Source organism: Monopterus albus, unplaced genomic scaffold (genome assembly GCF_001952655.1).
Source record: "Monopterus albus unplaced genomic scaffold, M_albus_1.0 scaffold6.1, whole genome shotgun sequence".
NCBI lineage: Eukaryota > Metazoa > Chordata > Actinopteri > Synbranchiformes > Synbranchidae > Monopterus > Monopterus albus.
The window spans coordinates 3,489,076-3,501,990 of record NW_018127886.1 but is presented as its reverse complement, the minus strand read 5'-3'; the positions used below and the strand labels follow the sequence as shown (position 1 = coordinate 3,501,990).

Below are 12,915 nucleotides of genomic sequence, written 5' to 3'. Positions count from 1 at the left end.
AACAAAGATTTTGAGCTTACAAAAACGTTTTGAATATGTGTAGAAACATTTTTTGTGTGTAGAAAAGATTGGTACTTGTAAAAACGTTTTAATGTGTGAATATTATCTGTAAACATATAGTTACAGGACTGAAAATTAGCTGAATCTGATTGGACAATGACAATCCAATCACAGAGCAGAGTCAAACTGTCCAATCAGAGGGCACTTGAGTCTCACATGGTGGTTTGTCTTCTGTGCAGGTGGTGCAAGGTGTAGTAGATTATCAAGATGAACGACAACGCGCGGTTTTCAGCTTCAGGTAGCAGTATTTAAAAAAAATTCTGTAAAATTTGTATGTGCAGTGTAGGTAGACCACCTGAACAAATGTATATTTTTGAGTGCAGCTGGGCTACTTTAGCTTTAGCTAGAACTGAGTGTAGAACGTTAGCAAAGCTCTGCTAGCAAGAAGCGTTCAAGTTGAAGGCAAACCAGCGGCGTGCCTGCTAATTAGTTCCATGTGTGGTTAGGGGCAGTCAGTAGTCCACTACACCTTTTCACTGCTTGAGTATGTTCGCTTTAACAATGAGGTTCATCATTAAAACCTGCTTTTAGGACAGTTTGCTAATAGTAACTTATCCCCTTGTTGGTTCTGCAATTGACTCAGTGTTATGATGCAGAAAGGCACACCTGGAACATATCTGGACTCGACTTGAACCTTCTTGTTTTCAGCACCAAGTTAAGTAGTTAAGGCACCAAGTTAAGGCACTGCTCTTTGACCCACAGATTTATTTCTCGTGGTGAAGTATCTTTATAGGGAAGTGTGTGCACTTTTACTTTTTGTTTTTGCGTGTTGTTTTTCTGCCACTTCCGTAAGATAGTGCCTCGATTTTTATATTTAAGTCAATCATCAATGAACTTCTTCAAAAGCCTGTTTTGTTCAAATTAAAATCAGATTCAAAATACCAGCAGGTTTTGTGGACAGTGGAAGCAATGCCAGGATTTAATGATGTCAAATCCTGTCAATAGAATTACATGGAGGATTTCATTCTAAAACCAGATTACTAGAGAAATTATGACTCTTGTATAAAGCTGCAGGTAATGGAGTCTTATGTTTTCTAAATTTATTTGAAGATAACTTAATGAATGAGGAAGACCATGTATATGTAAAGTTAATTGACTGCCAAGTGCCTATTGCAGTCAGATGTGTGGAAAATGCTAAACACACAGATGTGCTCTTCAAATCAAGGCAGTTTACATCTTCAGTTAAAATTCATTTTAATCACTTTCTTTTATTTTGTGATTCATTCTTAAAATATCTTGTGCTACTCCTGTAATATTTCCAGTTCTATATTCAAGGAGGCAGTGGCCAGAGAAACTCATCTCAGATGGCAAGGGGATTGCACAGCTACACAGCCAAGATGCTGAAGATCAGGGGTGGCCAACCCACTAGTCGAGGACCACTGCCCTGCATGTTTTCCACCTGTCCCTTCCCTACCCGCTGCTGATTACCTGGATCAGGTGTGTTCAGTCAGTCAGGAACTGGAAGATCCTATCTTAGATGAAGGTGGGGGGAGGAAAGACAAAGTGAATTGGTATGTTTTCATTGCTTTTTTGAAAATATCACAACTTCTCTGGAAATGGTGTTTGTATTTCTGTATCATTCTGTAATAGAATTACAATACAGGGTTATTCAAAAAGAATGAACCGATTTCATTATGCAATATTTTATTAAGGAAAAGGAATACAAAACTCCAGCCAAGTCACAAGTATTCTACTCACAATCAACTTTTATTTCTTATCTTACAAGTATTCAGTGTGGCCACAACAACAGCGATCAACTCACTGGATCGTGATATACTAATATGCGCCTGGGAGGAATTCTCTTATCGCATTGATGTTGCCCGTGCCGCAGGTGGTGGCCACATTGAACACTTGTAAGACAGGAAATAAAAGTTGATTGTGAGTAGAGTACTTGTGACTTGGCTGGAGGTTTGTATTACTTTTCCTTAATAAAATATTGCATAATGAAATCGGTTCATTCTTTTTGAATAACCCTGTATATGGAAATTGTACTTGATCATGCTTAATCATTATGCATGTTTATTTGCTATATTTTGGCAGTATACACAGCAGTAGGACTAACCATGCTTTGTACAGAGGATATACACAAAATATTTAGCTCTTGTTAATGTCCAGCATAGTGTACCTATTCTGTTTATGGCAACCACTATAGAGTGCTGTAGTAGTAGGTCCTGAGTTAGCATTTTTCCACTTCTGGTTCCCTCGACCCCAGGTCAATGGGTTTTAGACACCTGAAATAAGGTCAGTGGTTGACACAAGGCCAAAATATTTTCATTTTGTTCTGCAACATAAAATACATCAGTAAATATCTTACTGATGTTCTTTTTTTTGTTTTTGTTTTTTTAAGCTTGTCAAGGCAGTTGCTGACAAGTTGCTAAATGAGACTACAGACATTGTCAGGGACATTAAACATCACACCAAACGTGGAGAATAATCTCCTCACTAGTTCTTTACAGGCTTGTTGTTTATACTCGCACTTGCAAACTATTCTGACACAGCCATGATCACTAGCAAGATCTGGTCATGCTAAGAAAGGATTTTGTAGATGAGGTAAGCACTCTAAATCTGATTTGTAAATTGGAAGCCATGGTGGTTGATGCTGAAGTCATTGGACTGTGGTGTAGTTTTACAGCCTCACAATAGTTTTTATGTCTGGTGATTGTATTTAGGCTTCAAAAATAAGTAGTGCTCACTTATAAAGATCATCTTGATGAAAAAATGTCATAAGCTTTTGTCACAGCATATTTTTGCAGTAATCCAAAAGCCTGTGGAAAAATCCCATTGGCTTTTTGTCAAAGCAACCAGGGTGATGCTAACTTTGGGTTGGCCTACAAAAATGCTTCATCCCTACAGCACTATTCAAGAGATGTTTCATGCTAGTATGTGGTGAAAGGCAAGTTTGTCTCACTGCCAAATTGAAAAATAAAACTCATTAAACACAGGTAATATGTAATCTACATAGCACAATGTCTTTGTTAAACACAGTGTACTTGAAGACCTGTTAGTCATCAAGCCCAGAACTCGGAGCCACACAACCCAGTGAGGAAGATGACCTAAAACCTCATGGGCTTGCACGCAGATGGATGATGTCCTGATGTCAAGATCTGCTACAACAGTTGGTGGTGGGTACTACTAAATTATTAGCTTTGTACAATACACTGACTGGCCACTTTATTAGGTACACCTGTACAGTTGTATCCAATTCAATGCAACACTTCTGCCTCATCTGTGTTTATGAAACTCAATTGTTTTGGTGAAACTGTCATGTTTTTATTATTGAGGTCATAGCTAAAGGTGGTGTTGTACTGGACTACATCAGAGGCATCTCTACTTTTGTCAAAATATACGTAGTCCAGTACACCATCACCTTTAGCTATGACCTCAACAATAAACTTAATTGAATGTTGTGTTTAGTCTGTAAAAAAGTGAAAGTTTATTGTTCCTTGTGTTTAGCATTGCTTAAATCTGGACCTTTTACAAGAGTGGTGCTTTATAATTGCTGGTTAAATTAAATTTAGAAATGTTTACCCTCACTTTCATGAAATGAAACCATGCAAATGAGAACAGTAGAAATTGTTGTTTTGTTTAAGTCTTTATTGTGGTGAACCCATCTGACCAGCAGAGGGATGAAATCAAGTCTTGCCTTTTCTTGGGACTTGCTGCCATTAAATTGCAGATGGCTTTTACTTCAACACAGTGAGATGACATCATAACATTTCTCTTTCCCCCCTATTTTGTCTTAATACAAAATGATGAATTGGAACTTTGCCGTATTCACTGAGTAATATATGATGGTGGGCTCAGTGCCCAGCTACAAACACCGTGCCCACTAAAGTAAAGCTAAAAGACAAACACTACTACTTTGCTTTGGTAAGATGGGAAATTCCTACTGGCAGGGTTGAAGTTGTCAAGGCAGAGCACCTCACATCGTCCACATGCTGCATTACACTACTGAAGACCTCTAGTCATGCAACTGCATGGTGGTAGAAGTCTTCAGTAGTGTAATGCAGCATGTGGACGATGTGAGGTGCTCTGCCTTGACAACTTTGACTTCAGTCCTCTTTGAACTAGGTGGTCTGTGTGAGAGCGCATAGTCATTTGAAAATGTTGATTTACCTTTGGAGTGGTGTGGACTTCAGCACCACATCCTGAAACAATGCAGTATTCATAATTATTTAAAAAAAAATACTTAAAATCTCAGACAAGCAATATCATCTGGAGCTGTAGCCTGGTAAAATATTAATCCTCTCCCTTCCCTCCCTATCTATTTATATGCCACCATTGCATGTCATTAACTTTGTCCCCTCTCTCCCTTTTATGCAGGTATCCCTGGCTCACATTTCTGATAAGCAGTCACCGGCCACGTTAACTCGCCCAGTGTTTATTTACCATCTTGTCTGTTCTGCCGTGATGCTTTTCTTTTCTCTATCCACTCAACCCAATGAGTTGAGGCAGAAAGCCACCTGAACTGAAAGTTGTTTCAACTCAAACTGTCTGGTCCTGCTCTGCAGTTGTTGAAGGTCTAAAATGCCACAGGTTGGGTCAGGGCTTCCAGTTCTTCACTGTCCAGGAGTGAGATCATGTGAGCCCGTGCTCCAGCATGATCCATGTCCTAATCTGGAAACTGGTCCCCCTGAAATTAATAAGTGTGGAGAGTGCTCTGAAATACACCGATCAGTCATAACATTATGACCATCTGTATGCACTCCAATGCAACACTTCTGCCTTAACATTTGTGTTTATGAAGCTCAAAATGTTTGGTTTTGGTGAGATTGTCCAATGTATAAATTCAATTACGTGTTCATTATTGAGGTCATAGGTAAAGGTGGTGTGGTGTAGTGGACTACATTATATTCAGAGGTGTCTTTATACTTTTGTCCTGCCCATTGACATACCTGAGAGGGTCAGAATATTAGGAACACCTCTGAATATAATGTAGTTCAGTACAACATGACTTAACTGACCTCAATAATGAATACATAAATTGAATTTATACATTTGACAATCTCACCAAAAACAAACATTTTGAGCTTCATAAACGCTGCACTGAAGTGCATACAGATGTACAGGCGGTCATAATGTTATGCCTGATCAGTGTACATTTTGTGAACACTGACAAACTAGGATTAAGCCACAAGTACAAGCGTGTGTTTTACAACAATGCTGACATTAAAGAGTGGAACACCAGCATATTAAGAGCTGCATGATTTATCTTACCTCAATGTTTTTAGGAGGCTTGACAACTTCCCACAGCTGGGTTGGGGTACAGCAGTGTTCTGGTCAGCGTGAAGGGTTGGGGACACTCTTCCCTGAGATGAAGCTTCCCCTACCCCAGCTTCAAATGTCCACATTCTCAGCTCCTTGCACCCCCTCTCTTAAATGTGCATAAATAAAATGGCATTCAGAACATTAATATGGGCAATGTTTCATTATCAGACATGCTTGCAAGTTCTATAAGGCTGACTAGTAAATTTAAGTTGGTTTTAAAATGACTGGAAACCCAAAGGTAGTCTGAAAAGCAGGAATAACTACTATTATGAATGTCTAGATATTTTATAGAATTGTGTTAACTATAAATAGCTCTTAAAATGATTGGAAACACAAAAGGCAGTCTGAAATGCAGGAGTAACTGACATGAAGCCTAATTACAGTAGGAAAATTAGATGACTCAACACTGGCATAGTCTTCAGTGTACCAAAGATGCTTAATACAATAAAACCTTTTACACATTTGAATTTTAATATCCAAGACTCTACCTGGATGGAAACATGTTTCTTTGCAGCTTCAAGGAAGAACTCCAGAGCCATGGGCGTCTCGTTATTGGTCATTTGGAGGAACAGAATCTGTGACATCTTTAGCATTAACAGGCTACTCAAATATACTATAAAGTCACATCTGCATCATACTTTCCTGTTCGTGAATTCAATTTTAGATGACTACATAAATTCAGGGATGCACAAACTCAGCCGACCCTTGAGCTCTGTCACTTGTTTATGTTAAACATTGCCATGGCAATGATGACAAACTCAGCCGACCCTTGAGCTCTGTCACTTGTTGATGTTAAACATTGCCATGGCAATGATATCAAACAGGAAAACGATTACTTTTAGCTTTATCTCAAGCCAGGATCACTGTAATCTCAATTATATACCGTACTACAAAATTAACAATTTATAAGTATGAAACATGTTTTCACTTTTTCCCCCAAAGTAGGAAACACACTTGACAGTATATTAAAGAAAGAAAAAGAACAGTTACACTGAAGAGTGGACAGACAGTCGACTGACAAAATCCATAGTGGAGAACAACAGTACTGTCTCATTTAAATCTCCACACCCTTTGAATACGTTTCTCACCTGATCAACTTGTGTATGAGTGACAGGGGGCCTGGAACACTGTTGGTCCCTCTCGCAATACACCCAACACTACATGGCGTATGGAATCGAATGCTCTCATCCACTGCACTCTGTGGCCTGATGCCCTCAGACATCCCTTCACCATCCTCTGGTCTACTGGAAGGTACATTGAACAAAGAGTTAAACGAGTCTTATAATGTTCTAGTTAGAGCAACTTCTCTGATCACAGAAAGACAGAAACCTGTGAACTCAAACACTGTGACATACAATAGTTTTTGTGAGGACGTTTGCCAAATAACACCTTCTGTACATAAAATAAGCCCTGGTTCACAGCAAAGCTCAGGCAGCTTTGTCATGCCAAGGGGGAGGCCTGTATGGGTGGGCACAGGTCCCTGTACAACTAGGCCTGGAACACACTGACAAAGGAGACCACAGTAGCAAAGAGGAGCTACCCTGAGAGGCTGAAAAACCAGTTTTTGGATAAAGACCCAGCATCACTGTGGAGAAATCTGTTGATCACTGGCTACAGCAAACATCACTTCCTGCTAAGGAGAGTCATCAATTAGCAGACACACCGAATGAGTTTAACTGCAGGTTTGAGAAGCAGAAGCCCCCAGCACACACATTTTAGATCCAAAACCGGCAGCCACTCCCTCCATGAGCACCTACTTTCCCCCCCAGCTCTGACAATTTCTAAAGAGGCTCTATGAAGCCTCTTTCAAAAAATATATCAGGAAGGCACCAGGTCCAGACAGCATGACCCCCCCACCCGTAAGCTTGTGCTGCCCAGCTGGCCCCCATATTATCTTCAACACTGGAGCTGTGTGAAGTTCCCTCCTGCTTCAAACACTCCACCATCATCCCAGTCCCCAAGAAACCCACGGTCTCACTGACTATAGACCTGTCGCCCTGACATCTGTAGCTATGAAGTCCTTTGAGAGACTGGTGCTGACCCACCCGAAGGACATCACAGACCCCCTGCTTGACCCCCTGCAGTTTGCCTACTGGGCAAATAGATCAGCAGATGATGCAGTCAACATGGTGCTGCATTACATCCTGCAACACCTCACCTCCCCAGAGACAGCGCTACAGGTCACTATACACCAAAACAAGCATTTTGACAGGACAAGTTTCTTCCCCCAGGCCATCACTCTGTTGAACACTTAAAACCCATCTTCAGGAGCAGCCAAGAATGCCAAAGCAACAGCAGCTTGCAAATACCAGCTGTGCCAGCTGACTGCTCAGGCACATCAGTTAAGCTGGTGATATCACTAGTATATATAGCATGAGAGCCAACAACAACACAAACTCACAAACCCATCCAATACACTATCCAGAAAGCTTCAATTCCTTGGAGGCTTTCAAACCACAGTTCAAATAAGGTTTATATCTACAAATAGCAAAAGCTTCTTTCAATAGCAGCAAATTCCAATGTTTACTTTGACCATCAGACTCAATAATTATCTTCCACAACCGTTTACCCCAGCTTGACTCCAGGTAACAGATCCAGTCTATCAGCAAGTTTTACAATGTCAATGAGACATTTCAATTCCGTGCATGATGTCAAATGCTCATATATGCCACTGCTGGGTCCTTTTGAGTGAGTGTTCACTTAACCTGGCTGACTCAATGTGAACACTGTCGGTAGTGATTCGTCTTGGAGTTTTAATGGCGGTGGGCATGCCAGCACCAACACCCCAGTCCCCTGATTCACGTGGTTGCCCTTCAGTTTTTTTTTTAATCTAATTCTTTCAAGCAATTAGCTACATATATTATATTTGATAAATACTAAAGGCAATTATCTTAACATTTGCTGTGACAAATTAAGTTACATTAATGGAGCAGGTAAAACTAGACGAGCGCTTTCATCTACAAGATTGCACATCCAGTAGGGTATAGGTTACAAGTAGTGATGGCCGTCTGACCCCCGACGCTCCTATACAAGCTTCAAACTCGAAGATGCATTTTCCTTGAACCACTTCTTCTAAGCTTGAAAAGACATGTGACCGATGACGTCCGAAGCAAAAACTACTTCAGTCCTCTGAGTGAATGAACTGACTGGTTTCGTTACACACTCCAGCCCAGCAAGTGGCGGTAGCGCACCTTAGGTTGGCTTGCAAACCGCCAAAAGCACAAGAAGAAGAAGTACGAGGAGGAGAAGAAGAATTCAAACAGTCGATACTGCTTCGTAACGGCAGACCTTGCCGCGCGCGCGTTTCAGCAGTTTCGTAGGCGCGTAAAAGCACTATATACATTACAGATTCGCCCTACTGGAACGCGCACATAAATGTTTCCCCACATCCTGTTTCCCCAAGTAGGCCTTCTCCCAGCTACTACACTACATACCGTTATAGAATCATCCGACCAATCAATCAATCATTCAATCTTTACAAAAATGTATTTACATCATTCACACAAAGCCTAGTTACACCGATCACATAAGACATTGTTTTGCTGTCTCCTATTTTGCCACTAGATGTCAGTGAAACGAACCTTTGAATGAATGAACCCATGTTCGGTGCAATTGATGAAGTGGTTCAATAGTGGTTCATTGCTTCATTTGGACACCACTAGATACAACTCATAGCGATTTTTTCCTAAAATAACCAGGTTTAACTATTAGCCTAATAGTTTTTTAAGCCCGATAGTACACACGTTCAATTAACATTTACCGCTAGGGTAATTCTGGATGACACTAGATAAAGTAGCCCACCTGAACTACAAAATATACATTTGGACAACGTGTTACCAAATAATAGCCTAGACGCCGCATATTTACACAACAGAACATCAAATTTTGTCTAATGCTACTCACCTGAGTAGCAAAAGTCGTCCATCTTGAAATTCTACTGCAGCCAAACTACTTCTACGTCTAATTCTTCTTCTTCGGGGTTTTACGGCAGTTGGCGTCCTTGATGTTGCATTACTGCCTCCTATTGGATTCAAGCCTCTTCAATGTACATTCCTTTCAAAATTGTGTGTACCTGTATAGTTAAATTCAGCCCAGAAGCTCTGAAGAAGCCAAAGATTATTTCAGGACCTTCAACCCAGGCCAAGTTGAAGAACGCAGCTGCTCTCTGATTGGACAGTTTGCTCTGCGACTGGGTTGTCTTTGTCCAGTGCTTTTTATTTGTACACAGATATTCACAATTTTTAGTGTCTTTATATAACTTAATTTGTTTACAGATTTTACTCACACGTTCATAAACATTTTTACAAGTAGAAATCTTTTCTACACATGCTCAAAATGTTTGTACAAGCTAAAAATCTTTGTGACTGTATTGAGACCATAACAACACAGACCCTTTATTTTTATGTATTTATATACGTTTTATATTTATTTTTTTTTGACCTACTGTTTTTTTGTTTGTCATATCTCGAATGCCTCTTCACTGACAGATGGGATTGCCTGTGGTACATTTGTGGTTGCACATGTGAGTCCACGAAACGTCTCATACTTTCAAAAAAATTGTGCTGATGTTTCAAAATTGTCCAGTGTTTGGATGAATAAAGAAGTGGTCACCAAATAAAAAACTACATACACAGGGAATAAAACATAACAAAATACATAAAACCTGTAAAGAATTATGTGAAACATTCATCATGTGAACTCATGTAAAATTCAGTGTACATAGAGTGACAGCATAACATAAACCTGGATAATGTCACACTAAAAATCTGCAAACATGTATTTTTAACACATTTTTGTGTTTATTTTCCCCATAAAGACAAATTCATGGATCTATAGCTTTTTTTGTAGACTCATATATGGTTTTTCCACCTTAGTTGGGCCATTTCACAGTCTTTCAAGACACTATATGATATCTGCAGAAGTACCCCAACAGACCTTTCAGATGATCTCCTCTTCATTGGCACCTGTCATCATTTTGCACACATGTTCCTTTGAGCAGATTTTAAATTAGATTGTATTTCACACTCGGAATTAGATAAAAGCAGATGATACAGTTTTTTTTTTTTCTAACAACTGAGTGGTCAATATAAGTGGCAGGAGCTGGATGTCTCAGTGCTTTTAGCAAACAATTTAAACCATTTATCCAAAACTTGTTAAATGACTTATTGCACTGGCATCAGACACATGATTTTCAGCACTATGGACAGCTCCCAGTGAACTTCATTACCACCTGAATAAAAACCAAACTGAAAGGATTATTGTAACCTGGGGCACTGATTCTCACCATGCTTTCTGGAGGATTAGGAGAATTAGAAATTATTGCTAAACTGTAAATGAATGAATTTTCCACAAGGTTGGGTTTTGGAGGCTTAGACGGGCCTTCATCCATGATGCAGGAGCCATTACCCTCAGTGAAGCATCACTTCTTGATCGCACTGGCAAAGTTAAACCAAATAAATTGAGTTGACACAGGTCAAGTAAGGATCTTGATGGAGGTAAAACCAATGAGCAACAGGACGGCCTTCTAACTCAGGCCTCAGAGAAAAACTCATTTCTTATTTCATTTCCACTTTAACATCTCAAAACGCAGAGGCTGACAGTTTTCAGTTGTTCTTCAAAGACAGCCACCTTACTGATGGAGCTGTGTGAGAGACGACCACCAGCTCAGAGCTCAGAGTATAGGTGATATCAGAAGAGCAGTGCACGTCTTCCAGCAGGCTGCGGTAGACAATAAGGAAGTCATTGGTTTGTGTGCTTTGTAGTGATTTCTCTCAGTCCTTTTTTCCCCAGACTGTCGCAGAGAGTTAGAATGATGAAGCTGAGCTCTGTCACACCCACACAGCAGCAGAGGCTGTTATCTTTTTTGCTCACACTCCACTGCTATTTTTGTTGCCTGCACCAGTGTTTTTGTGTGAGGGGAATATACACACGCACACACAACAATGTATGTGTGTGTCGTCTGAGGGGGTAAAAACATGAGGAGCAAGAGTAAGAGGGATGAGACTAAGCACAGCAGTCATAAAACATCTCTGTTGACTGGAAAGAAGACAGAAAAAAAGGATTTGGGGAGCAGAGATAAACTATTAAATTCAAGCAAAAAATAAGGCAATTATTTTCAGAAATGTTACTATATTTTTGTCATTTTCAAGTGACTTTTCCCCAGACATAAAATGGAAATGCATCACACCTTGTCATGCTGGTCAGTTTCATTAAATGTTGTTCAGGATTTTCTGCATGTATCAACCTTTGAGGGTCATAAAAAATGGCAGCGCTGCATTCTTTCACATCAATTAGGCAACTTTAAATTCACAGAGAAACTTTTTTCCCCTCAGTTTTCTCTTCATCCAAGGAGCAATCATTCATCCCTCTACTCTTATTAATATCCCACAGGAAGAGGTCTTACACTGGCCCAGATCCAGCTGCTAGTGGATGACTCACGGACAGTGCTTCCCTATGGGGTGCTGTGCCTTCCCATCCTCTGTCATTCTGTACTCCTTATGCTCTCTCTCTCTCTTACTGTGCCTCCTCCTCACACATGCTCTCTCTAATCCCCTTTACTCCTTGATCCAGCCTCCCCTCCTTTCACTCCATCCTCTCTTTACTTGTCAGCTTTCCTTCTCTGTTGGTGCTCTTCTTCCATCCATCCATTATCTGTACTGCTCATTCCTGTATAGGGTCACGTGGAGGCTGGAGCCAATCCCAGCTGACATTGGGCAAGAGGAGGGGTCCACCCTGGACAGGTCGCCTGTCTATCACAGAGCTGACATGTAGACAAACAGCCACACACACTCATACTCACTCCTACGGGCAATTTAGAGATGCCAGTCAACCCCTGCTGCGTGTCTTTGGACAGTGGGAGGAAGCCTGAGTACCTGGAGAGAACCCATGCAGGCACAGGGAGAACATGCAAACTCAATACAGAAAGGCCCTGATTCGTCTCAAGCTCAAATCCGGAACCTTCTTGCTGTGAGGCAACAGCATTAACCTGGTGCTCCTCTTCCTCATATTAAAAGTTACCATTCTTCCTCCCCTCCTTCTGATGCATATAATTTTACCAGCCTCCTCTTCTCTTTTTCCTCCAGTCACAGCGATCGGAGGCCTGGTCACTGAAGAGGTAATATAAGGTGTAATGTAAGTACATGCAGAGAGAGCAACGGACAGAGCAGCTGGTTATCTGAGCATCACCTACTTTCACTTATTTCCAAACTAAATCCCCAAAGCCTTTCATTACATGACAGGCCAGGTCAAGGGTGTAGTCATTTTTAATTTTGCAGAAGAAAAAGCATGGAAGGGTCTGTTCTTTTTCCTAATTTAAACCATACTTACAGCCTTCCCTGGTGATATTTATTATATAAAAAAATAATTTCTAGAAAGCCATGGTAGCATAACACATTGCAATAGAGCATGACTCAACACCGGGCCAGTGGACACTAGTTCAGTGTCATACCCCTCTTTGTTTCAAGTTTCCTGTCCCCCTCTAGACTAACTGTCAATTAAAGGCTTTATGCCAAGAATAGATAAAATCCGAATAGTTAAACAACATGATGTAATATATTTGTGTTATGCTATGACCATTTACAGTAGGAG

At 40.5% G+C, this 12,915-nt stretch overlaps 2 long non-coding RNA genes across 3 annotated transcripts; one reads left to right on the top strand and one right to left on the bottom strand.

The window, feature by feature from the left end:
- Positions 1–210: 210 nt before the first annotated feature.
- On the top strand, positions 211–5,562 carry LOC109968571 (uncharacterized). Of its 2 annotated transcripts, none has more exons than XR_002276123.1 (4): positions 211–298; positions 1,323–1,497; positions 3,046–3,182; positions 5,292–5,562. It is a non-coding gene; the product is annotated as an uncharacterized LOC109968571 (long non-coding RNA). The 2 variants fall into 2 exon arrangements; XR_002276122.1 differs by lacking the exon at positions 5,292–5,562 and adding an exon at positions 4,384–4,771.
- Positions 5,563–5,822: 260 nt separating this feature from the next.
- LOC109971725 (uncharacterized) lies at positions 5,823–9,406 on the bottom strand. The gene is made up of 3 exons (XR_002276590.1): positions 9,232–9,406; positions 6,417–6,572; positions 5,823–5,903 (listed from the first exon to the last, which is right to left on the bottom strand). It is a non-coding gene; the product is annotated as an uncharacterized LOC109971725 (long non-coding RNA).
- Between the last annotated feature and the right edge of the window lie 3,509 nt (positions 9,407–12,915).